The 27,083-nt window shown below is 48.3% G+C and overlaps 1 long non-coding RNA gene across 1 annotated transcript in view; it reads right to left on the reverse strand.

Moving 5' to 3' along the window:
• Nucleotides 1-27,083, reverse strand: part of LOC138283347 (uncharacterized) — a 225,539-nt gene that overhangs the window by 96,202 nt on the left and 102,254 nt on the right. Inside the window, exon 2 of the long non-coding RNA XR_011201206.1 lies at nucleotides 4,219-4,284. This is a non-coding gene — a long non-coding RNA (uncharacterized lncRNA). The remainder of the gene's footprint in view (nucleotides 1-4,218; nucleotides 4,285-27,083) is intronic.

Below are 27,083 nucleotides of genomic sequence, written 5' to 3' on the forward strand. Positions count from 1 at the left end.
TCTTGGGGTTTCACTGCAGCTGCTGCTGCTGCCAACCCCTCAGACAGGCATCTACCCTCCTGGGGTCCAGCCAGGCCTGGCCCAGGATGGCAGAACAAAGAACTTCCTCTGAGAGAGGGTGTTACACCCTCTCCCTTTGGAAAATGGTGTGAAGGCAGGGGAGGAGTAGCCTCCCCCAGCCTCTGGAAATGCTTTCTTGGGCACAGATGTGCCCAATTCTGCATAAGCCAGTCTACACCGGTTCAGGGGACCCCTTAGCCCTGCTCTGGCGCGAAACTGGACAAAGGAAAGGGGAGTGACCACTCCCCTGACCTGCACCTCCCCTGGGAGGTGTCCAGAGCTCCTCCAGTGTGCTCCAGACCTCTGCCATCTTGGAAACAGAGGTGCTGCTGGCACACTGGACTGCTCTGAGTGGCCAGTGCCACCAGGTGACGTCAGAGACTCCTTGTGATAGGCTCCTTCAGGTGTTGCTAGCCTATCCTCTCTCCTAAGTAGCCAAACCCTCTTTTCTGGCTATTTAGGGTCTCTGTCTCTGGGGAAACTTTAGATAACGAATGCAAGAGCTCATCCGAGTTCCTCTGCATCTCTCTCTTCACCTTCTGCCAAGGAATCGACTGCTGACCGCGCTGGAAGCCTGCAAACCTGCAACATAGTAGCAAAGACGACTACTGCAACTCTGTAACGCTGATCCTGCCGCCTTCTCGACTGTTTTCCTGCTTGTGCATGCTGTGGGGGTAGTCTGCCTCCTCTCTGCACCAGAAGCTCCGAAGAAATCTCCCGTGGGTCGACGGAATCTTCCCCCTGCAACCGCAGGCACCAAAAAGCTGCATTACCGGTCCCTTGGGTCTCCTCTCAGCACGACGAGCGAGGTCCCTCGAATCCAGCAACTCTGTCCAAGTGGCCCCCACAGTCCAGTGACTCTTCAGTCCAAGTTTGGTGGAGGTAAGTCCTTGCCTCACCTCGCTGGGCTGCATTGCTGGGAACCGCGACTTTTGCAGCTACTCCGGCCCCTGTGCACTTCCGGCGGAAATCCTTCGTGCACAGCCAAGCCTGGGTCCACGGCACTCTAACCTGCATTGCACGACTTTCTAAGTTGGTCTCCGGCGACGTGGGACTCCTTTGTGTAACTTCGGGTGAGCACCGTTTCACGCATCCTCGTAGTGCCTGTTTCTGGCACTTCTCCGGGTGCTACCTGCTGCTGAGAGGGCTCCTTGTCTTGCTCGACGTCCCTTCTCTCTCCTGGTCCAATTTGCGACCTCCTGGTCCCTCCTGGGCCACAGCAGCGTCCAAAAACGCTAACCGCACGATTTGCAGCTAGCAAGGCTTGTTGGCGTTCTTTTGGCGGGAAAACACTTCTGCACGACTCTCCACGGGGAGAGGGATCCGTTCACCAAAGGGGAAGTCTCTAGCCCTTTTCGTTCCTGCAGAAACCACAGCTTCTTCTGTCCAGTAGAAGCTTCTTTGCACCCGCAGCTGGCATTTCCTGGGCATATGCCCATCTCCGACTTGCTTGTGACTTTTGGACTTGGTCCCCTTGTTCCACAGGTACCCTAGATTGGAAATCCACAGTTGTTGCATTGTTGGTTTGTGTCTTTCCTGCATTATTCCTCTAACACGACTTCTTTGTCCTTAGGGGAACTTTAGTGCACTTAGCACTCACTTTTCAGGGTCTTGGGAGGGTTATTTTTCTAACTCTCACTATTTTCTAATAGTCCCAGCGACCCTCTACAAGGTCACATAGGCTTGGGGTCCATTCGTGGTTCGCATTCCACTTTTGGAGTATATGGTTTGTGTTGCCCCTATCCTTATGTTTCCCCATTGCATCCTATTGTAACTATACATTGTTTGCACTGTTTTCTAAGACTATACTGCATATATTTGCTATTGTGTATATATATCTTATGTATATTTCCTATCCTCCCACTGAGGGTACACTCGAAGATACTTTGGCATATTGTCATAAAAATAAAGTACCTTTATTTTTAGTATAACTGTGTATTGTGTTTTCTTATGATATTGTGCATATGACACTAAGTGGTACTGTAGTAGCTTCACCTGTCTCCTAGTTCAGCCTAAGCTGCTCTGCTAAGCTACCATTATCTATCAGCCTAAGCTGCTAGACACCCTATACACTAATAAGGGATAACTAGGCCTGGTGCAAGGTGCAAGTACCCCTTGGTACTCACTACAAGCCAGTCCAGCCTCCTACAACACTCCTCCCACATATCTTTGAGGTAAGCAGACATGAAGTTACTACCTCTGTCTGACACCACTTTCTTAGGGAAACCCACTCTGGAAAAGATTCCCATGAAGGCTTTTGCCACTGCAGGAGCTATAGTGGTCCTTAAGGGTATAGCTACAGGATACCTAGTGGCTTGGTCCACTGCCACAAGGATAAACCTATTACCTGAAGCTGTTGGAGGGTCAAGGGGGACAACTATATCAACCCCTTTCAAAGGGCACGCCTACCACAGGAAGTGGAATTAAGGGGGCTTTAGGTGTGCCACCAGTCTTGCCACTGGCTTGGCAGGTCACACAGGAGCGACAAAACTCCTTTGTGTCCTCTGATATGTGAGGCTGGCGAAACAATGGAATAAGTCTGTCCCAAGTTTTATTCTGGCCCAAATGCCCAGGCAGAGGAATATCATGTACCAAGGTCAGAAGGAACTCCCTATACTGCAAAGGGATGACCAATCTCCTGGCAGCTCCAGGTTTAGGGTCCCTCGACTCAGTATAGAGGAGGTTATCTTCCCAATAGACCTTATGGCTATCAGTGATATCCCCATTCTGCTGTTTTACAGCTTGCTGTCTTAAACCCTCTAGTGTGGGACAGGTCTGCTGTGCCACACTCAGCTCTTCCCTAGCAGGCACCCCTGTACCCAAAAGCTCAGCAGTGTCTGCTGCCAGCTCATCTGGTGTAGGTTCTGCACAGGGAGTGGATTCCTCTTCCTCAAAAGGGGAATCTTCTGGAGAGGGAGGGATAGTGGGCAAGGCTTTACCCTTTCTACCCCTAGCTTCTGGGGGCACTTGGTCCATTGTTCGAGGATCCAAGCTTCCCTGTCCTCTTTGCTTCTGGACCTGAGCCCTTGTGAGAGCAAAGATATACCCTAGAATGCCCAGCATTGCTGCATGAGCCTCCAACTCCACTTCAGCCCAAGCTGATGTCTCCAAATCATTGCCTAGTAAGCAGTCTACAGGTAAATCAGTGGCTACCACAACTTTCTTTGGACCAGTAACCCCCACCCAGTTGAGATTCACAACAGCCATGGAGTGGCTGAGAGTGTTGTTATGAGCATCAGTCACTTGGTACTGCTGACCAAGTAGGTGTTGATCAGGGTGAACCAGTTTCTCAATCACCATAGTGACACTGGCTCCTGTATCCCTGTGGGCCGCAACCTCAACACCATTTATTAGGGGAAGTTGCTTGTTGTAGGAGGCTGGCCTGGTTTGTAGTGGGTACCAAGGGGTACTTACAGTCTGCACCAGGTCAGGTTATCCCTTATTAGTGTAGAAGAGGTGTTTCTAGCAGCTTAGGCTGATAGAAGGTAGCTATAGCAGAGCAGCTTACGCTCTGCCTCCCTTTCCCTTGCCCACACTCTCCGCATCTACCAAAGCAGATGTAGAGGATGCTCCTTCTCTTCCGTCGCAGCAAAGACCTGAAACAACTTCCCCAAGCAGCTCCAGAGGAATCTTCTCACTCCCATAATTACGAAGGGCCTTCAAGACCTGGCTGTTCGAATGAGCTCTCTGGGGCCTGCAAGTGCCTGGGTACACTTTTGGGTGATTAGCTGCGCTATATAAATCCCGATTGATTGATAGGTACTGCAAAAAACTCCAATAAAAAATACTAAAGGAGGTAGTGATTGAAAATAACACCTCATTTAAATTATTTGAAAATGGTTACATTGCATATAATTAGAATATATGTACTCCCAACTCAGCCACTCACAGTGTCATTTTAGAGGCTGTTGTGATGTTATTAATGACCTCATAGAACGTAATTAATAATGTAATATAAGAGGTATTAAGCAAAGCATGGCAAGATCACAATGTAGTTACTTTAGGACATGCAGTATAGTGACTTAATATAACCGCAACTAGTGATTTTCAATGGTTTTGCTTGTCTAAAATAGTTGGTTGGTTGGCTTTGACGCTCCTAGAGAGAGAGCATTCTTTTGTGCCCTGCAGTTCATCACAGATGAGAATACTTCCACTTACCTTGTTCGGGTTCCCAGCAGAGTGTAGATTCAAAGTCTTCGTCTCCTGATTGGCATCTTGAGATTCCTGTAATACAAAAAGAAAGGGGAAAACACAGTTACAAGCAATTTCATTAAGGTACATAACCACATGCGCAACACACGCTTCGGCAGCATAAAAAAACAAGCATTTGCAATGCAATAGGTCTCACATTTTTTAGAGTTAGAGCTATTGGCGCTGTAAATGTCAATGTTTTTTACTTATGTGTTTTGGTTTAGAGTGTAGTGGATGTATGTGGTGTGGAGTGGAATTATGCGCATTGTATTGGAATTGTTAATTGTAGAATTGTTTGGGGTGGAACTGTGTGGTGTGGAGTATATTTGTGTATTGGAATTATGTGGGATATTGAATTACAGAAGCCTTACGCACTTATGACTATTGTGATTGCAACATTATGCCTGATGAAAGCCTGGGGGAGTGTAGGTACTGAGGTATCCTCAAGGGTTTCAGGTGAGTTGTGCAGTCCAGAATGTAGGGGAAGTAGGGACTGGTTAAGGTGGGAGTATAGGTATGTTTAGGATCGGTAGTGTAAGCGAAGGTTTCCTCTCTCTGCCTTCTCTGTACACCTCAGAGGTCTGTGTTCTGTCCCCACCCACCTCTTTTGCAAGGGTTTCATAAACAGAGAAGTAGATCTTGATTAATGACTCATTAGGGTTTGAAGCTGCTTTTTGGGGAGTCAGTAACTCCTCCTGTGAGTTAGGAATCTGTACCCCATACATCAATATCCCTCTAGCTCAGGAAGCATAACTTTATGAATGCCTTACGTGTAATTGGAAGATTTACTACATATAAGAGTTGCATCTTTGAAGAGGTAATAAATAATTTGTACTGCGTTGCTTTGACCCAGAAATCCTAATTTGACCCAGAAATCCTACTTAATTTAATTTAGGCATCGGGAATCAGTAACGTGTTCCCCCTTTGAGCTAGGATCAGTGATCTCTTTTGAAGAGAACCAGAATAAGCAATGGTTCACAAGTTCTTCCCGTGTACCTCGGCTTAGATATTTTCATTGTGTAGTGTTGGTCGTATATTTTTTACCCACTAGTAACTACGCCAACTTGCAACGGCAGGTTTAAATCCAGACAGTAAAACCACATCTGGCTCTTCGTCTATTTATGACAGTGCAAACTTTAAACAGCAGCCATCTTTTAGGGCAGACAAACCTCTTCCCTGTGAAGGTTTGGATAGATGCCGTAAAAATGCTCTGCTGTGAGCTGAGCAAACACAGATTCCAACAAGTAGGAGTAGGTAGCAGGTAAGCAATGGTAGGAGCAAGAGTAGCAGTTGAAATAGCAGGTATAAGTAGGAGTATGTGAAAGTAAGAGAAGGCATAAGGGGAAGTAAGCAAAGGAGAAAGAGTAGGGGTAATTCGAGGACTAGGAGTAAGTATGAATCTGTGTAGGGTAAGAATGGGGTAAGAATTTGAACAGAAGTAAATTGGATTGAGTGGGAGTAAGATCAGGAGTATGTATAGATAATAGTAGGAAGGAGTGGGAGCAGGAATAAATGTAAGCATACATTTGAAAAGGTAGGAGCAGGTTCAAGTAGGAGTGGAAATTAGTAAAATAGGCATAAATAGAAGTAATATGCAGCGTGAGCATGAGCAAAAAAAGGTCTAAGTATGAAAGTAGGCAGGGGTAGAGAGAGTAGTTGGAAATAAAAACTAAGAGTACGAACAAGATGGTAAGAGTACGTAGGAGTAAGAAAAAGTAAAATTAGGGATAAGATGGGCTAAGAGTAGCTGTAGGAGTATAAGTAAGCAGGACTAAGTAGACATGCTAGTAGGACTAAGATTATGTGTAGGAGTATGAAAAAGAGCAAAGATTAGAAGTAATGAAGAACAGTAGTAAGCAAAAGTAAGATGAGTTATTAGAGGTAGGTAAAAGTATGTAGGAGTAAGTAGGACTAAGTAGGAGTAAAAGAATAAAATGCAAGCAAGAGTAGCGGCAAAAGCATGAATAAGTAGTATGTAGCAGAAAGTAGAAGAGTGGGGGGAAAAGTAGGAGGAAGTAGGACAAAAAATATAAGCATTTAAGAGTGTAAAGGTTGAAGAATGGGAGTAAATAGCAGCAAGTAGGAGTAAGTATGAGTAATAATAGGCATATGAAGGGCTGAGCTGAAGTATGTAAAAATAATAGAAGGTAAGTTCAAGTAGGAGCATGCAGGAGTAAGAGTGTAAGTAGGAGTAGGTCAGACTAAGTGTAACAGCAATATGGGACTAGGAAAATACAGTAGTAAAAGTAAAAAAGAAAGAACAGCAGTAAGTAGACGTAATAGGAGAAAGCAGATAAACGAGTAGGAGCAGGAGGAAATAGGCCTAACATGTTGTATGTGGAAACAAGGGTCTGTAAGAGCATGTTGGAATAATAAAACATAAGAGTAGGGACAAAAATGAGGTGTAGGAGAAAGAAGTAAGTAAAATTAAGAGGTTAAGTAGCAGAGTCAGAATGAAACCTATGAGTAGAAACAAAAATCAGTAGGAGTGTCTTTAGGAGTAACCGTAGACATAAGTAGAAAAAGTTGGTGCTGATAGAATTAAGTATAAGAGTAATGAAAGTAAGATTGAAAGAGGCCACAATGCGGAAAAAAAAATGAAAAGACAGCAAATCCTTTCATATTCTTCTAAGACTCCAGTGCTAATAAAGCCTGACATGCTTTTCATTTTATGCACACAACAGATGAAGAGCAAGGACCTTATATTAAGCACTATTGTAACATATTTCTTTTGGTCACGTGTGCTGAAATAGATACAATTTACGTGTTTTATAGTGTTCACAAACCGTAGAAGCGTGTTACTTGGCGCTATTTGAAATCAGGTTACTGCCATGTTGCCGGCAGAGGTACAATTATTTTCAATAATGGGTTGCACACAGACCTGGTCTCTGTAAAGTGCTGTGTGACGAAGAAGTGAAAGAAACATTTTCTCAGTTCCACATGAGCAGCACTTCTAAACTGCTTGGATAAAGCTGAGATGATGACCGGTGTAGGAGGCTGGCCTGGCTTATAGTGGGAACCTTGTGGTACTTACACCCAGTGCCAGGTCCAGTTATCCCTTATCAGTAGAATAGAGGTGTTTCTAGCAGCTTAGGCTGACAGAAGGTAGCTATGGCAAAACAGCTTAGGCTGAATTAGGAGACATGCAAAGCTCCTACTATACCACTTATATCATATAGCACAATATCATAAGAAAACACAATACTCAGAGTTACTAAAAATAAAGGTACTTTATTTTTATGACAATATGCCAAAAGTATCTCAGTGAGTACCCTCAGTTAGAAAGTAAGTAATATACACAAGTCATATGTACACAAACCCAAAACAGGTAAGTAATAGTAAGAAAAGTAGTGCAAACAGTGTAGAATTACAATAGGATGCAATAGGTGAACATAGGTTTAGGGGCAACACAAACCATATACTCCAAAAGTGGAATGCGAATCACAAATGGACCCCAGACCTATGGGAGCTTGTAGAGGGTCGCTGGGACTGTAAGAAAACAGTCAGGGTGTCCAAAATACCCCACCCTAAGACCCTGAAAAGTAGGAGTAAACTTCCCCTACTGCCCCAAAAGGACACAACAGTCGTGATAGGGGGACTCTGCAAGAACCACAAACACTAGCAAAGCACTGAAGACGGATTCCTGGACCTGAGGACCTGCAAGGCAGGGGGACCAAGTCCAAGAGTTGCAATAGTGTCCATGGGGGGCAGGAGCCCAGGAAACCCCGGATGAAGGTGCAAGAAGGCTGCCTCCGGGTGGAAGAAGCCGAAGATTCTGCAACAATGAAGATAGATAGGAACTTCTCCTTTGGATGGAAGATGTCCCACGGCGTGCTGGATGTTGCAGAAGTGTTTTCACGCAGAAATACCGCAAGCAAGCTGTAGGAGGCTGGACTGGCTTGTAGTGAGGACCAAGGGGTACTTGCACCTTGCACCAGGCCCAGTTATCCCTTATTAGTGTATAGGGTGTCTAGCAGCTTAGGCTGATAGATAATGGTAGCTTAGCAGAGCAGCTTAGGCTGAACTAGGAGACGTGTGAAGCTACTACAGTACCACTTAGTGTCATATGCTCAATATCATAAGAAAACACAATACACAGTTATACTAAAAATAAAGGTACTTTATTTTTATGACAATATGCCAAAGTATCTTAGAGTGTACCCTCAGTGAGAGGATAGGAAATATACACAAGATATATATACACAATACCAAAAATATGCAGTATAGTCTTAGAAAACAGTGCAAACAATGTATAGTTACAATAGGATGCAATGGGGAAACATAGGGATAGGGGCAACACAAACCATGTACTCCAAAAGTGGAATGCGAACCACGAATGGACCCCAAACCTATGTGACCTTGTAGAGGGTCGCTGGGACTATTAGAAAATAGTGAGAGTTAGCAAAATAACCCTCCCCAAGACCCTGAAAAGTGAGTGCAAGGTGCACTAAAGTTCCCCTAAGGACAAAAGAGTCGTGTTAGAGGAATAATGCAGGAAAGACACAAACCAGCAATGCAACAACTGTGGATTTCCAATCTAGGGTACCTGTGGAACAAGGGGACCAAGTCCAAAAGTCACAAGCAAGTCGGAGATAGGCAGATGCCCAGGAAATGCCAGCTGCGGGTGCAAAGAAGCTTCGACTGGACAGAAGAAGCTGAGGTTTCTGCAGAAACGAAAAGGGCTAGAGACTTCCCCTTTGGTGGAAGGATCCCTCTCGCCTTGGAGAGTCGTGCAGAAGTGTTTTCCCGCCGGAAGGACGCCAACAAGCCTTGCTAGACGCAAATTGTGCGTTTGGCGTTTTTGGACGCTGCTGGGGCCCAGGAGGGACCAGGAGGTCGCAAATTGGACCAGGAGAGAGAGGGGACGTCGAGCAAGACAAAGAGCCCTCACTGAAGCAGGTAGCACCCGGCGAAGTGCCAGAAACAGGCACTACGAGGATGCGTGAAACGGTGCTCGCCGAAGTTGCACAAAGGAGTCCCACGTCGCCGGAGACCAACTTAGAAAGTCGTGCAATGCAGGTTAGAGTGCCGTGGACCCAGGCTTGGCTGTGCACGAAGGATTTCCGCCGGAAGTGCACAGGGGCCGGAGTAGCTGCAAAGTCGCGGTTCCCAGCAATGCAGCCCAGCGAGGTGAGGCAAGGACTTACCTCCACCAAACTTGGGCTGAAGAGTCACTGGACTGTGGGGGTCACTTGGACAGAGTCGCTGCATTCGAGGGACCTCGCTCGTCGTGCTGAGAGGAGACCCAAGGGACCGGTGATGCAGCTTTTTGGTGCCTGCGGTTGCAGGGGGAAGATTCCGTCGACCCACGGGAGATTTCTTCGGAGCTTCTGGTGCAGAGAGGAGGCAGGCTACCCCCACAGCATGCACAAGCAGGAAAACAGTCGAGAAGGCGGCAGGATCAGCGTTACAGAGTTGCAGTAGTCGTCTTTGCTACTATGTTGCAGGTTTGTAGGCTTCCAGCGCGGTCAGCGGTCGTTTCCTTATCAGAAGGTGAAGAGGGAGATGCAGAGGAACTCGGCTGAGCTCATGCATTCGTTATCTAAAGTTTCCCCAGAGACAGAGACCCTAAATAGCCAGAAAAGAGGGTTTGGCTACCTAGGAGAGAGGATAGGCTACTAACACCTGAAGGAGCCTATCAGCAGGAGTCTCTGACGTCACCTGGTGGCACTGGCCACTCAGAGCAGTCCAGTGTGCCAGCAGCACCTCTGTTTCCAAGATGGCAGAGGTCTGGAGCACACTGGAGGAGCTCTGGGCACCTCCCAGGGGAGGTGCAGGTCAGGGGAGTGGTCACTCCCCTTTCCTTTGTCCAGTTTCGCGCCAGAGCAGGGGCTAAGGGGTCCCTGAACCGGTGTAGACTGGCTTATGCAGAATTGGGCACATCTGTGCCCAACAAAGCATTTCCAGAGGCTGGGGGAGGCTACTCCTCCCCTGCCTTCACACCATTTTCCAAAGGGAGAGGGTGTCACACCCTCTCTCAGAGGAAGTTCTTTGTTCTGCCATCCTGGGCCAGGCCTGGCTGGACCCCAGGAGGGCAGCTGCCTGTCTGAGGGGTTGGCAGCAGCAGCAGCTGCAGTGAAACCCCAGGAAGGGCAGTTTGGCAGTACCAGGGTCTGTGCTACAGACCACTGGGATCATGGGATTGTGCCAACTATGCCAGGATGGTATAGAGGGGGCAATTCCATGATCATAGACATGTTACATGGCCATATTCGGAGTTACCATGGTGAAGCTACATATAGGTAGTGACCTATATGTAGTGCACGCGTGTAATGGTGTCCCCGCACTCACAGAGTTCAGGGAATTGGCTCTGAACAATGTGGGGGCACCTTGGCTAGTGCCAGGGTGCCCTCACACTAAGTAACTTTGCACCTAACCTTTACCAGGTAAAGGTTAGACATATAGGTGACTTATAAGTTACTTAAGTGCAGTGTAAAATGGCTGTGAAATAACGTGGACGTTATTTCACTCAGGCTGCAGTGGCAGGCCTGTGTAAGAATTGTCAGAGCTTCCTATGGGTGGCAAAAGAAATGCTGCAGCCCATAGGGATCTCCTGGAACCCCAATACCCTGGGTACCTCAGTACCATATACTAGGGAATTATAAGGGTGTTCCAGTTAGCCAATGTAAATTGGTAAAAATGGTCACTAGCCTGTTAGTGACAATTTGGAAAGAAATGAGAGAGCATAACCACTGAGGTTCTGATTAGCAGAGCCTCAGTGAGACAGTTAGTCACTACACAGGTAACACATTCAGGCACACTTATGAGCACTGGGGCCCTGGGTTACCAGGGTCCCAGTGACACATACAACTAAAACAACATATATACAGTGAAAAATGGGGGTAACATGCCAGGCAAGATGGTACTTTCCTACACAAGCCTTGCTAGCTGCAAGGGTCGCAGTAGAAGTTTTTGGGTACTGCTGGGGACCAGGAAGGACCAGGATGTCGCCCCTTGGAGGAGGAGACAGAAGGGGCACTCAGCGACTCAGAGAGCCCCCACAGAAGCAGGCAGCACCCACAGGAGTACCAAAGGAGGCACTTAGAAGATTGGTGTAATCGGAGTCACAAAAGGAGGGTCCCACAACGTCGCAGTCCAACTCAGAGGGTTGAGCACTGCAGGACGGAGTGCTGGGGACCCAGGCTAGGCTATGCAGAAAGGAATCCTTGGAGAAGTGCACAGAAGCCGGAGCAGCTGCAAATCACACAGTACACGGTTTTGCAGTCTAGCGTGGGGAGGCAAGGACTTACCTCCAACAAACTTGGACTGAAGGATCACTGGAATGTGGGGGTCAGGTGGATCTAGCTCCTGTGTTCCAGGGACCATGCTCGTCAGGATGGGAGGGGACCCAGAGGACCGGTTGTAGGAAAGTACCATCTTGCCTGGCATGTTACCCCCATTTTTCACTGTATATATGTTGTTTTAGTTGTATGTGTCACTGGGACCCTGTTCTCCAGGGCCCCAGTGCTCATAAGTGTGCCTGAATGTGTTACCTGTGTAGTGACTAACTGTCTCACTGAGGCTCTGCTAATCAGAACCTCAGTGGTTATGCTCTCTCATTTCTTTCAAATTGTCACTGACAGGCTAGTGACCAATTTTACCAATTTACATTGGCTTACTGGAACACCCTTATAATTCCCTAGTATATGGTACTGAGGTACCCAGGGTATTGGGGTTCCAGGAGATCCCTATGGGCTGCAGCATTTCTTTTGCCACCCATAGGGAGCTCTGACAATTCTTACACAGGCCTGCCACTGCAGCCTGAGTGAAATAACGTCCACGTTATTTCACAGCCATTTTACACTGCACTTAAGTAACTTATAAGTCACCTATATGTCTAACCTTTACCTGGTAAAGGTTAGGTGCAAAGTCACTTAGTGTGAGGGCACCCTGGCACTAGCCAAGGTGCCCCCACATTGTTCAGGGCCAATTCCCCGGACTTTGTGAGTGCGGGGACACCATTACACGCGTGCACTACATATAGGTCACTACCTATATGTAGCTTCACAATGGTAACTCCGAATATGGCCATGTAACATGTCTATGATCATGGAATTGCCCCCTCTATGCCATCCTGGCATAGTTGGCACAATCCCATGATCCCAGTGGTCTGTAGCACAGACCCTGGTACTGCCAAACTGCCCTTCCTGGGGTTTCACTGCAGCTGCTGCTGCTGCCAACCCCTCAGACAGGCATCTTCCCTCCTGGGGTCCAGCCAGGCCTGGCCCAGGATGGCAGAACAAAGGACTTCCTCTGAGAGAGGGTGTTACACCCTCTCCCTTTGGAAAATGGTGTGAAGGCAGGGGAGGAATAGCCTCCCCCAGCCTCTGGAAATGCTTTCATGGGCACACATGGTGCCCATTTCTGCATAAGCCAGTCTACACCGGTTCAGGGACCCCTCAGCCCTGCTCTGGCGCGAAACTGGACAAAGGAAAGGGGAGTGACCACTCCCCTGACCTGCACCTCCCCTGGGAGATGTCCAGAGCTCCTCCAGTGTGCTCCAGACCTCTGCCATCTTGGAAACAGAGGTGCTGCTGGCACACTGGACTGCTCTGAGTGGCCAGTGCCACCAGGTGATGTCAGAGACTCCTTCTGATAGGCTCCTTCAGGTGTTGCTAGCCTATCCTCTCTCCTAGGTAGCCAAACCCTCTTTTCTGGCTATTTAGGGTCTCTGTCTCTGGGGAAACTTTAGATAGCGAATGCAAGAGCTCATCCGAGTTCCTCTGCATCTCTCTCTTCACCTTCTGCCAAGGAATCGACTGCTGACCGCGCTGGAAGCCTGCAAACCTGCAACATAGTAGCAAAGACGACTACTGCAACTCTGTAACGCTGATCCTGCCGCCTTCTCTACTGTTTTCCTGGTGGTGCATGATGAGGGGGTAGTCTGCCTCCTCTCTGCACTAGAAGCTCCGAAGAAATCTCCCGTGGGTCGACGGAATCTTCCCCCTGCAACCGCAGGTACCAAAAAGCTGCATTACCGGTCCCTTGGGTCTCCTCTCAGCACGACGAGCGAGGTCCCTCGAATCCAGCAACTCTGTCCAAGTGACTCCCACAGTCCAGTGACTCTTCAAGTTTGGTGGAGGTAAGTCCTTGCCTCACCTCGCTAGACTGCATTGCTGGGAACCGCGACTTTTGCAGCTACTCCGGCCCCTGTGCACTTCCGGCGGAAATCCTTTGTGCACAGCCAAGCCTGGGTCCACGGCACTCTAACCTGCATTGCATGACGTTCTAAGTTGGTCTCCGGCGACGTGGGACTCCTTTGTGCGACTTCGGGTGAGCACCGTTTCACGCATCCTCGTAGTGCCTGTTTCTGGCACTTCTCCGGGTGCTACCTGCTGCTGAGAGGGCTCCTTGTCTTACTCGACGTCCCCTCTCTCTCCTGGTCCAATTTGCGACCTCCTGGTCCCTCCAGGGCCACAGCAGCGTCCAAAAACGCTAACCGCACGATTTGCAGCTAGCAAGGCTTGTTGGCGTTCTTTCGGCGGGAAAACACTTCTGCACGACTCTCCACGGCGAGAGGGATCCGTCCACCAAAGGGGAAGTCTCTAGCCCTTTTCGTTCCTGCAGAAACCGCAGCTTCTTCTGTCCAGTAGAAGCTTCTTTGCACCCGCAGCTGGCATTTCCTGGGCATCTGCCCATCTCCGACTTGCTTGTGACTTTTGGACTTGGTCCCCTTGTTCCACAGGTACCCTAGATTGGAAATCCACAGTTGTTGCATTGTTGGTTTGTGTCTTTCCTGCATTATTCCTCTAACACGACTTCTTTATCCTTAGGGGAACTTTAGTGCACTTTGCACTCACTTTTCAGGGTCTTGGGGAGGGTTATTTTTCTAACTCTCACTATTTTCTAATAGTCCCAGCGACCCTCTACAAGGTCACATAGGTTTGTGGTCCATTCGTGGTTCGCATTCCACTTTTGGAGTATATGGTTTGTGTTGCCCCTATCCCTATGTTTCCCCATTGCATCCTATTGTAACTATACATTGTTTGCACTGTTTTCTAAGACTATACTGCATATTTTTGGTATTGTGTACATATATCTTGTGTATATTTCCTATCCTCTCACTGAGGGTACACTCTAAGATACTTAGGCATATTGTCATAAAAATAAAGTACCTTTATTTTTAGTATAACTGTGTATTGTGTTTTCTTATGGTATTGTGCATATAACACTAAGTGGTACTGTAGTAGCTTCACACGTCTCCTAGTTCAGCCTAAGCTGCTCTGCTAAGCTACCATTATCTATCAGCCTAAGCTGCTAGACACCCTATACACTAAGAAGGGATAACTGGGCCTGGTGCAAGGTGCAAGTACCCCTTGGTACTCACTACAAGCCAGTCCAGCCTCCTACACCGGTGATGCAGTCTTTTGGTGCCTGCTTTAGCAGGGGCAAGATTCCGTGACCCGCAGGAGATTTCTTCTTGGCTTCCAGTGTAGGGTGAAGGCAGACAGCCCCCAGAGCATGCACCACCAGGAAACAGTCGAGAAAGCCGGCAGGATGAGGTGCTACAATGTTGCTGGTAGTCGTCTTGCTACTTTGTTGTGGTTTTGCAGGCGTCCTGGAGCAGTCAGCGGTCGATCCTTGGCAGAAGTCAAAAAAGGGAAGTGCAGAGGAACTCTGGTGAGCTCTTGCATTCGTTATCTGACGAATACCCCAGAGGAGAGACTCTAAATAGCCGGAAAAGGAGGTTTGGCTACCAAGAAAGGAGGATTGGCTACCAAGAGACGTAAGAGACTATCAGAGGGGGTCTCTGACATCACCTGCTGGCACTGGCCACTCAGAGCAGTCCAGTGTGCCCCCAACACCTCTGAATCCAAGATGGCAGAGGTCTGGGACACACTGGAGGAGCTCTGGGCACCTCCCCTGGGAAGTACTGGTCAGGTACTGAGCAATTAACTCCCCTTTCCTTTGTCCAGTTTCACGCCAGAGCAGGGCTGGGGGATCCCTGAACCGGTTTAGACTGGCTTATGCAGAGATGGGCACCATCTGTGCCTATGAAAGCATTTCCAGAGGCTGGGGGAGGCTACTCCTCCCCAGCCCCTCACACCTATATCCAAAGGGAGAGGGTGTAACACCCTCTCTCAGAGGAAATCCTTTGTTCTGCCTTACTGGGCCGGGGCTGCCCAGACCCCAGGAGGGCAGAATCCTGACTGAGGGGTTGGCGGCAGCAGCAGCTGCAGTGGAAACCCCGGAAAGGCAGTTTGGCAGAACCCGGGTTCTGTGCTAGAGACCTGGGGGATCATGGAATTGTTCCTCCAATACCAGAATGGTATTGGGGTGAATTGGGGTGACAATTCCATGATCTTAGACATGTTACATGGCCATGTTAGGAGTTACCATTGTGACGCTAAACATAGGTAGCGACCTATGTATAGTGTATGCGTGTAATGGTGTCCCCGCACTCACAAAGTTCGGGGAATTTGTCCTGAACGATGTGGGGGCACCTTGGCTAGTGCCAGGGTGCCCACAAACTAAGTAACTTGGCACCCAACCTTCACCAAGTGAGGGTTAGACATATAGGTGACTTATAAGTTACTTATGTGTAGTGAAAAATGGCTGTGGAATAACGTGGATGTTATTTCACTCAAGCTGCCGTGGCAGGCCTGTGTAAGAATTGTCTGAGCTCCCTATGGGTGGCAAAAGAAATGCTGCAGCCCATAGGGATCTCCTGGAACCCCAATACCCTGGGTACCTAAGTACCACATCCAAGGGGATTATATGGGTGTACCAGTGTGCCAATGAGAATTGGTAAATTTGGTCACTAGCCTGCAGTGACAAATTTAGAAAGCAGAGAGAGCATAAACATTAAGGTTCTGGTTAGCAGAGCCTCAGTGATACAGTTAGGCACCACACTGGGAACACATATAGGGCACACACTATGAGCACTGGGGTCCTGCCTGGCAGGATCCCAGTGCCACAAGGGCAAAAACAAACATACACACAGTGAAAATGGGGGTAACATGCCAGGCAAGGTGGTACTTTCCTACACCCGGGAGCAGAACAGTGATTTTTATGGATTTTTACGCATTTTTATGTGCGTTTAGCCATAGGGTCACATCACACGTTTTTACTTGAACTCACCATTATAGAGAATGTATAGAACGTGTGCAACGAGAGTTGCCAATCCCTGTCCCCTTTCGCTGCTCTCCCTGGCACCGGTCGGAAGTTCATAGGAAGGAGCCCTCTCTCCTTCCAAAACAGCATTACCACAGATCTGCGCCAAAACAATACAAACGCTCCTGGTACCTCAGCTCATGTGCCCTGGTAGATGTAAGGCTGCGAGCTGATAAGAGATTTACAAGCACAGTGAGGAAGTGGCTGCATGCTCTGGGGTGGAGCAACAGCAGCAACAATTCCGAGACGTCAACAGCCATGGGGGACGGCTCTCCTCAGCTCTGAAGTGCGAGTCCGGCACGTGGGAGCCATGCAGCCTTTGGCAATGCTTCTGAAGCAAGTAATCAAGCATTGGCAAAGGCAAAATAAAACCAAGCTAATGCCAACTACTGGGAAGGATTGGCTGGGGGCTGGTTGGGGGATGTAGGGGGTGTGGTAAAAGTAGCGGCAGAATTAAACATATCCTGCACTGGGAAGTGTTGTGAACAGAGAAAAGGGGCGGTGACAGTAAGGAGGAGAGTCTACCGCTGGGACTAATTAAAGTACTGAGTCTCCGAGCACAGGGTTAGGGAAAAACAACATAAGCAATCCTGGCCTTTAACCCAATAGTGAACCATTCCACACAGTGTAAACACAGCCTAAAATGTTCTTTGTCCTGTGAATCTTAACAAGAGGATTGTGCTTGCAGGCTCTTGGGGTGAGACTTCACACACCGGAGTCATTGCAGTGCCAATGACCAGCTGTGGACAGGAGCCACTCTAACTGCCTGATGGTGAAATATCAAAGCTGCACCCTGACATGATTTACAGGTCTGCTTTCAATTGCACTGGAAATCAAAAGAACAAGCATTTGAACAACATAATTTAGAGCCCTGTTAACAGAAACAGACTGGAGCCACTGAAACATCCAGCGCTCTGGTCAAATGCTATTAGCCTAAGAAAAAAGTAATCCCTAAGCACATGCTACATAGGCACAAGTGGAAGGGTACACATACAAGGGCCATGCTCCAGGGGAGTGTACAACTGTAGAATAGGTGGAACAAAGAGCAAGGATTTACCACTAGCAAGCAAGGATTTTTAAGGACACTGAAACAAACCAATGAAAAAGCAGAGACCCCACAAATAAGTATAGAAGTATATACTAAAGTATATACAAGAGGTCTTGAATGCTCGATCTAACTAGAAAAATGAGATTAGTGAAAACAAAATCAAAGGCATATTTGATGATAATTGTTTACTAAAAATTAGAAACGTATGTCGTTTGGAAACTTTAGTTGCATATTTACGTCTATTAACTTTTGAGAAAGAGACTTGCGCCATTGGGAGCTTTACCTTGCTATCATAAACTCCACAAGGTGTAGAACAAACTTGAGGGCTCCAGTGACAATGGCCGGCTGGCTATCCTCCACCACGGCGCGAGCCAGACGTTCTTTAAGTGGGTGCCCCAGTGCCCACCCTGAGCACCCACATGCAGCAAAACATTGGGGGCTGCAGGGGAAGTACTAAGCCTCCATGGCCCAAGTCAGCTCTGCAGCCAGCACTCATTGTGGTGCTTGTGTGAGCTGGCTCAGTAACATTGCTACCAACTGTGTAAAAGCAGCATTTTCAACTGCTCCCATCCGGGTGGCAGCAAAGTTGTGTTCCCTGCCCGCACCCTCCCATGCAGTGAATTACAGTGTCCCGGAGGTGGACTTCCTGGGACACCATGGTTGTATCGGGCCCTAGGGAAAGGGTTACCAGGGACCGGATCAACATCTCAGGGAGAGGGGGGCTTCACATCCCCTCCCCTCCCCTCCCCTTAAAGTAGTTATCAGCCCCAGTGGATAAGGGTTCCTGGGGCCTGTCCAAGGCTCAGGCAGGGTGGCTGTGCATCCCTGTAGGAGGTTGGCCTGGTTTGTAGTGGGTACCCTGGGTACTTATACCAGGTCCAGTTATCCCTTATGAGTGAAGTAGTAGTGTTCTGGCAGCTTAGGCTGATAGAGGTAGTCAGAGCAGAGCAGCTTAGGCTGAATTAAGAGACATGCAAAGCTCCTACTATACCACTTATATCACATAGCACTATATCATAAGAATCACAATACTCAGAGTTAATAAAAATAAAGGTACTTTATTTTAGTGACAATGTGCCAAAAATATCTCAGAGGATATACTTCCTTAGGAGGTAAGTAAAATGCAAAAAAATATACACACAAACCAAAATCAGGTAAGTAAACAGTTAGAAAAGTAGTGCAAACACTGTAGAGTACAATAGGATGCAATAGGCCTAGGGGCAACACAAACCATATACTAAGAAAGTGGAATGCAAACCACTTAGGGACCCCAGGCCTATTGTAGTGTATAGAGGGTCGCTGGGACTTTAAGAAAACACTAAGGAGGTCCAAAATACCCCACCCCAAGACCCTGAAAAGTAGGAGTAAAGTTACCCTACTACCCCAGAAAGACAGTAAAGTCGAGATAGGGGATTCTGCAAAGACAACAACTGACTGCAAAGCACTGAAGACGGATTCCCGGACCTGAGGACCTGCAAAGGAAGGGGACCAAGTCCAAGAGTCACGCAAGTGTCCAGGGGGGGCAGGAGCCCACTAAACCCCTGAAGAAAGGTGCAAAAGGGCTGCCTCTGGGTAGAAGCCAAAGATTCTGCAACAATGGAAGGTGGCAGGAACTTTTCCTTTAGTCAGAAGATGTCCCAAGGCGTGCTGGAGGACGCAGAGTTGTTTCCACGCAGAAAGACCGCAAACAAGCTGAGCTAGCTGCAAGAGTCGCAGTTGAAGATTATGGGTGCTGCCAGGGTCCATGAAGGACCAGGAGGTCGCCCCTTGGAGGAGGTGACAGAGGCGGCGCTCAGCAACAGAGGGAGCCCATGCAAAAGCAGGCAGCACACGCAGAAGCACTTGAACAGGCATTCAAGAAATCTGAGCACGGTGGTCATCTCAACACAATAAAAGAGGGTCCCACGAAGCCGGAGGTCAACTCAGCGAGTTGGGCAATGCAGGACCGAGTGCTGGGGACCTGGGCTGTGCTGTGCATGAAAGAAGTCTTGCAAAAGTGCAAAGAAGCCTTAGCAGCTGCAGATCACGCAGTACACAGGATTACGGTCTGGCCTGGGGAGGCAAGGACTTACCTCCACCAAAGTTGGACAGAAGGGCCACTGGACTGTCGGAGTCACTTGGATCCAGCTCCTGTGTTCCATGGACCACGCTCGTCAAGATGAGTGGGGACCCACAGTACCAGTGATGCAGAAGTTTGGTGCCTGCGTTAGCAGGGGGAAGATTCCGTCGACCCACAGGAGATTTCTTCTAGGCTTCCAGTGCAGGCTGAAGGCAGACAGCCCTCAGAGCATGTACCACCAGGAAACTATCGAGAAAGCCGGCAGGATTAGGCGCTAAAATGTTGCTAGTAGTCTTCTTGCAAATTTGTTGCGGTTTTGCAGGCGTCCTGGAGCAGTCAGCGGTCGATCCTTGGCAGGAGTGCAGAGGAACTCTGGTAAGCTCTTGCATTCGTTATCTAGAAACCCACATGAGAGACCCTAAATAGCCCTCAGAGGAGGATTGGCTACCTAACCAGGTAAAAGCTTATCAGGAGGGGTCTCTGACGTCACTTGCTGGCACTGGCCACTCAGAGGTCTCCATTGTGCTCTCACACCTCTGCATTCAAGATGGCAGAGGTCTGGGACACACTGGAAGAGCTCTGGGCACCAAACCTGGGGTGGTGATGGACAGGGGAGTGGTCACTCCCTTTTCCTTTGTCCAGTTTCGCTCCAGAGCAGGGGCTGGGGGATCCCTGAACCGGTGTAGACTGGTTTATGCAAGGAGGGCACCATCTGTGCCCTTTAAAGCATTTCCAGAGGCCAGGAGAGGCTACTCCTCTCAGGCCCTTAACACCTATTTTCAAATGGAGGTGGTGTAACACCCTCTCTCAGAGGAAATCCTTTGTTCTGCTTTCCTGGGACTGGGCTGCCCAGGCCCCAGGGGGGCAAAACCTGTCTGAGGGTTGGTAGCAGAGGTAGCCTTAGAGAAAACCCTAGAGAGCTAGTTTGGCAGTACCCGGGGTACATGCTGGAGACCCGGGGATGCATGGGATTGCATCCCAATACCATATTTGGCTTGGGGGGACAATTCCATGATCTTAGACATGTTACATGGCCATGTTCGGAGTTACCATTGTGAAGCTACACATAGGTATTGCCCTATATGTAATGATGTCCCCGCAATCACAAAGTCTGGGGAAATTGCCCTGAACAATGTGGGGGCACCATGGCTAGTGCCAGGGTGCCCTCACACTTAGTAACTTTGCACCTAACCTTCACCAAGTGAGGGTTAGACATATAGGTGACTTATAAGTTACTTAAGTGCAGTGTAAAATGGCTGTGAAATAACATGGACGTTATTTCACTAAGGCTGCAGTGGCAGTCCTGTGTCAGAATTGTCTGAGCTCCCTATGGGTGGCAAAAGAAATGCTGCAGCCCATAGGGATCCCCTGGAACCCCAATACCCTGGGTACCTAGGTACCATATACTAGAGGATTATAAGGGTGTTCCAGTATGCCAATAAGAATTTGAGAAAATATTCACTAGCCTGCAGTGACAATTTTAAAAGCAGAGAGAGCATAAACTCTGAGGTTCTGGTTAGCAGAGCCTCAGTGATACAGTTAGGCACCACATAGGGAACACATACAGGCCCCAATTATGAGCACTGGGGTCCTGGCTAGCAGGATCCCAGTGACACAGGCAAAAACTGACATATTAGTAAAAAATGGGGGTAACGTGGCAGGCAAGATGGTACTTTCCTACAGACGGTCAGGACAAATTTTTCTTTGAACAATTTAGGATCAGAATCCCTCACATATGAGGATCAAATTATCTTCACTATGGATGAAACTGTAGCAGCAATTAATTCCCAAAAATCTGCCAAAGTGCCAGGACCGGATAAGATTCCGGAGGACTTATATAAATCCAAACCAATAGATTGGTCCTGGTATATAAATATGATTTTGAATAAAATTGCTGCAGGGGGTCCAATTCCAAGCTGAAATAATTGCAATTCACAAAAAGGGCAATGTGAGCTCCCCAGCAAATTACAGACCAATTAGCCTCATTGATAATCTCCCAAAAATGTTTGCCAAACAACTTTTGGGAAGGCTATTAAACTGGGTTCAAGACCATCAGGTGCTATCCACATTACAGACGGGGTTTCGCCCTAAAATCTGTACAGTAGACCAGGTTTTCAGGTTGATGCTTTTGTACTGGAAATACATAGTTCTTGCCAAGCAAAATTTATGTGTTGTTTTTGTGGACCTTCGATCCACTTTTGATATGGTACCCAGGGAAAAACTATGGGAAGTGTTATATAGAATGGGTACTCCCAATAGTATAATCCATCTACTACAACGGTTACACGAGAATACTTATGCCCAGGTGAGATGGGGCAACCAGGGAGAATTAACAGACCATGAGGGTCATTCTGACCCTGGCGGCCGGTGGCCGCCAGGGCCACCGACCACGGGAGCACCGCCGACAGGCTGGCGGTGCTCCAATGAGCATTCTGACCGCGGCGGTTCAGCCGCGGTCAGAAGCGGAAAGTCAGCGGTCTCCCGCTGACTTTCCGCTGCTCATTGGAATCCTCCATGGCTGCGGAGCGCGCTCCGCAGCCATGAGGATTCTGACCCCCCCTACCGCCATCCAGTTCATGGCGGGAAAGCCGCCATGAACAGGATGGCGGTAGGGGGGGTCGCGGGGCCCCTGGGGGCCCCTGCCGTGCCCATGCCAATGGCATGGGCACGGCAGGGGGCCCCAAAATGTATTTCACTGTCTGCCTTGCAGACAGTGAAATACGCGACGGGTGCAGTAGCACCCGTCGCACCTTCCCACTCCGCCGGCTCGATTACGAGCCGGCATCCTCGTGGGAAGGTCGTTTTCCCCTGGGCTGGCGGGCGGTTTAACTGGAACCGCCCGCCAGCCCAGGGGAAAACTCGTAATACCCGCCGCGGTCTTTTGACCGCGGCGCGGTAATTTGGAGGGCGCGATCCTGGCGGGCGGCCTCCGCCGCCCGCCAGGGTCATAATGAGGCCCCATATCCCTATTCAGAGGGGGTTTGTCAGGGATGTGTTCTGGCTCCAACCTTATTTACCTTGTTTATAAATGAGGTGATACAAGTATTGTCTCCTTGTCAGAATGATGCCCCCTCCTTAAACTCACAGAAAATTCCTATTCTACAGTATTGTTTGCGGATGATTCCTTACTTATCTCTAAGACCCCTATGGGTCTTCAAATTCTTGTTTAAATCATATTGTGTTGACTTTGGCCTGGAATTGAATGCTAGTAAAACTAAACTAATGCTGTTCAGACCAGGACCAACTAGAAAATACAATATTATTGTAGATGGGACCCCCTTAAGTACGATTAGTTCAATAGATTACCTGGGAGTGAGGATCTCAAATATTCTCCAATGGGAGAACAGATTAGCAAAAGTGTGGCACTTCTCCAGCACAGGCCGGGCCATATCCTGCATTTCTACAAAAGTTCTGCATCTAAAGTAGTATCTCCGGCCATCAAGATCTACTTGTCCAAGGCGCAGGGTGCGGCCGCCTATGGTGCCGAGGTATGGGGGTTCTACAACGGCAAAATAGATTGTCTGTGGGTGAAAATAATTTTGCTAGGGCTTTACTCACGTGCCCTCATAGCACACCCTTGATCCCGGTCTACTTGGACCTTGGGTTCAATCGTGTTGCTGATCTAATAGCCCTGAGACCCTTGCTTTTCTGGGTAAGGATTTGGACTACCTCTGAGCTTAGTGTACATAGGGACTCCCTTCTTGACCTCATTAGGAGACCGAAGGCAGTATCCATTCCATGGTTCAGACATGTGTCATAATGGTTTCGTATTTTGGGGCTTGACAGCTACTGGGAGAACCCACAGAATTTAGGGAAAAAACACAAATCCATTCTGAAAGCTGCTTACTGGTCTTATGTAAAAAATAATCTTCTCTCTTGTACATCATATGGTCGGTTGACTGACAAATTTCTTGCTTTCAAGTGGTATCCCCATTCAAACCATTTGTAGATCTCATATCTGATACACTGGGGAAGAGTTTGTATGCTCGCTTTCGTTTTGGATGTTTACCATTATTGTCCTTATCAAACAGATGGGGATTGTTGTCTTCTACATCTGACGGATGCCCTGCCTGTCGTAATTGAGTTGAATCTGTTGAACATTTATGTTCTTTTGTCCGGCATACTCCGTCTCTCGACGTAAGTGGATTTGCACAATTTGCCGGAACTTTGGTATAAGACAATGTCATACTGCTTTAAGGATTTGTAAAAGTGATACTTCAACTGTTTTAATCTCTGCAGTTAGCAAGTTCCTTGTGGCTGCTTGGTATACATGTATTCGCTTTCTTAAGAACTCCAAATCCTTGTAAATATGCATCATATACACATGAAGTGGGAGTGATTATACCATACCTTTTATTGTAATTGGTTTTAAAAAAAATGTATTATGTTCTTAATTATTTACGTTTTTTTACAATAGTTTTTTAATGGTAGCTTTAATGGTTATGGTGACCGAATAAAGCTTATGTGTTTACTTACTGCTGTAGATTGCAATGGGAGAAAATAGGTCTGGGGCAACACAAACCATATACTAAGGAAGTGGAACGCGAATTACGAATTCGCCCCTGGACAAGTATAGTGTGTGCAGAATCACTGGGAGAGTAAGAATACAGTAAAGGTAAGTAAATTATCCCACCCCAGAGCCCAGAAAAGCAGGAGTAAAGTACTGCAAGTTTCCTTAGGACACACTATACCTCGTGATTGGGATTTTGCAGCAGCCAACCAAGTCTGCAAAGAACAACTGCTGGATTCCTGGACCTGAAGACCTGCAAAGGAAGGGGACCAAGGGGGTTATTCTAACTTTGGAGGAGTGGTAATCCGTCCCAAAAGTGACGGTAAAGTGACAGATATACCACCAGCCGTATTACGAGTTCCATAGGATATAATGGACTCGTAATACGGCTGGTGGTAAATCCGTCACTTTTCCGTCACTTTTGGGACGGATTAACACCTCCTCCAAAGTTAGAATAACCCCCCAAGTCTGGAAGTCGAAAGAAGTTCCAGGAAGGACAGGAGCCCCTACCAACCCAGAAAAGGGTGCAAAAGAAGAGTCCCCGGTTAGTTGAAGACTGCAGGAATGCACCCTAGGAAGATGTCAGCGGGTTACTGCATGATGTATAGGATGTCCCACGATGTGAAGATCGTTGCAGATGTGATTTCATGTTGGAACTCGCCAATAAGCCTTGGCTGCGACAAAAGTGCATTTTGCATCAAAATGGTGCTGGATGGACCCAGGGGGGGCCTCAACTTTGTGTGAGGAGGAAGAGGGGCTCTCAGCACTTTAGAGGGCCGTCAGGATGCCAGCCAGCACCCCCGGGAGTAGCAGGATCCAGGGACAAAGGAGGTGCAAAATGCAGTTGATGCAGCACAATAAAAGAAGGTCCCACGTTGCCGGAGAACAACTCAGCGAGTTGAGTGTCGCAGGATGGAGTGCTCGGGTCCTGGGCCAGGCTGTGCACGAAGGAATCTAGCAAATAGTGCACAGAGGCCTCAGGAGGTGAAGAAGACACAGTACACAGGGGTACCATCGCTCTCATGAAATGCAAGGTCTTACCTCCTCCACATTGCGTCAGCAGGACCTCAGGACAGTCTATGTCGATGATGTCCACCCTCTGTGTCATTAGGAGCACGCTCGTCACTGTGAGAGGAGTCCAAGGGTACCGGTCGTTGTCTTGGAAGGTGCCTGCTGGAGCAGGGGAGTGACTCCGTCACCCCACAGGAGATTTCTTCGGCCCTTCTGATGTAGGATGAAGACAGGGAGTCCTCAGAGCGTGCACATCGTGGAAACTGTTGCAGTTGCTGACTTGGAGCTGAGGTTGCAGAAGAAAAGCATCTCTTGTGGATACTTTGTTGCAAGTACAGCGTTTCTTGGAGCAGGTTGGGGTTGATGCGAGGTCAGAGGATGCTGAAGTAGTTGCAGAGGATTCTTGAAGGAAACTTGCAAGCAGAATCTGAAGAGAACCCACAGGAGAGACCCTAAATAGCCCTGAGAGGGGGATGGGATACATTAACAGGTAAGGACCTATCAGGAGGGGTCTCTGACGTCACTTGCTAGCCACTCAGAGCCCTCCAGAGTGCTCCCACACCTTGCAAAGCAAGTTGCTGAAGTCTGGGACACACTGGAGGAGCTCTGGGCACCACCCCTAGGGTGATGATAGACAAGGGAGTGGTCACTCCCTTTTCCTTTGTCCAGTTTTGCGCCAGAGAAGGGGACAAGGGGTCCCTGAACCTGTTTAGACTGGTTTATGAAAGGAGGGCACCAACTGTGCCCTTCAAAGCATTTCCAGAGGCTGGGGGAGGCTACCCTTCCCCAGCCTGTAACATTTAATTCCAAAGGGAGAGGATGTAACACCCTGCTCTCAGAGGAAATGCTTTGTTCTGCCCTTCCTGGGACTGGGCTGCCCAGACCCCAGGGGGGCAGAACCCTGTCTGTGAGGTGGCAGGAGCTGTAACTGCAGTGCAAGCCTCAGAGAGCTGGTTTGGCAGTCCTGGGAGTTCATAACGGAGCCCCCAGGATGCATGAAATTGGCTCCCCAACACCAGATTTGGAATGGGGGGACAATTCCATGATCTTAGAAATGTACATGGCTATATTCGGAGTTACCATTGTGAAGCTATATATAGTTATTGACCTATATGTAGTGCACGCGTGTAATGGCGTCCCCGCACTCACAAAGTCCCAGAAAATGGTCCTGAACTATGTGGGGGCACCTTTGCTAGTGCAAGGGTGCCCTCACACTTAGTAACTTTGCACCTAACCTTCAGCAAGTGAAGGTTAGACATGTAGGTGACTTATAAGTTACTTAAATGCAGTCAAAATGGCTGTGAAATAACTTGTGCGTTATTTCACGCAGGCTGCAGTGGCAGTCCTGTGTAAGATTTGTCTGAGCTCCCTATGGGTGGCAAAAGAAATGCTGCAGCCCATAGGGATCTCCTGGAACCCCAATGCCCTGGGTACCTAGGTACCATATACTAGGGACTTATAAGGGGGGGTCCAGTGTGCCAATTGAAATTGGTAAATTAAGTCACTAGCGTACAGTGACAAATTTAAACTCAGAGAGAGCATAAGCAATTAGGTTCTGGTTAGCAGAGCCTCAGTGACACAGTCAAACTGACAACACATACATTAGGCCACAAACTATGAGCACTGACATATAGGTTTTTATCTATGAGCACTGGGGTCCTGGCTAGCAGGATCCCAGTGACACAGTAAAAACACACTGACACACACTCACAAACAGGCCAAAAGTGGGGGTAAGCATGCTAGAAAGAGGCTACGTTCTTGAAATCCCCATCCCCTTAATATTAATTATCATCGCTGGAGGATGGGATCCCAAGGTCCTGTGCAAAGCTCAGTAATGGGGGTCACATGCATCTCTACCCTTAATATTCATGATTGGCCCATGGGGGTGAGGTCCCCAGAGCGTATTCAAGACTTGGGGAGGTGGTTCAGCGTGCTCCCTCTCTCTTATATAGTAATAACTCATCCCTGGAGATGGGGTCCCAGGGAACCTCAAGAAGGCTTGGAGGGGACACTCTAGGCCCATTCCCTTAGCCATATAGTACACCGAACACCCAGGCCCCGGCCCACCCAATGGAGTTTATTTTTAAATT

Source organism: Pleurodeles waltl, chromosome 3_1, assembly GCF_031143425.1.
Source record: "Pleurodeles waltl isolate 20211129_DDA chromosome 3_1, aPleWal1.hap1.20221129, whole genome shotgun sequence".
Lineage (NCBI taxonomy): Eukaryota > Metazoa > Chordata > Amphibia > Caudata > Salamandridae > Pleurodeles > Pleurodeles waltl.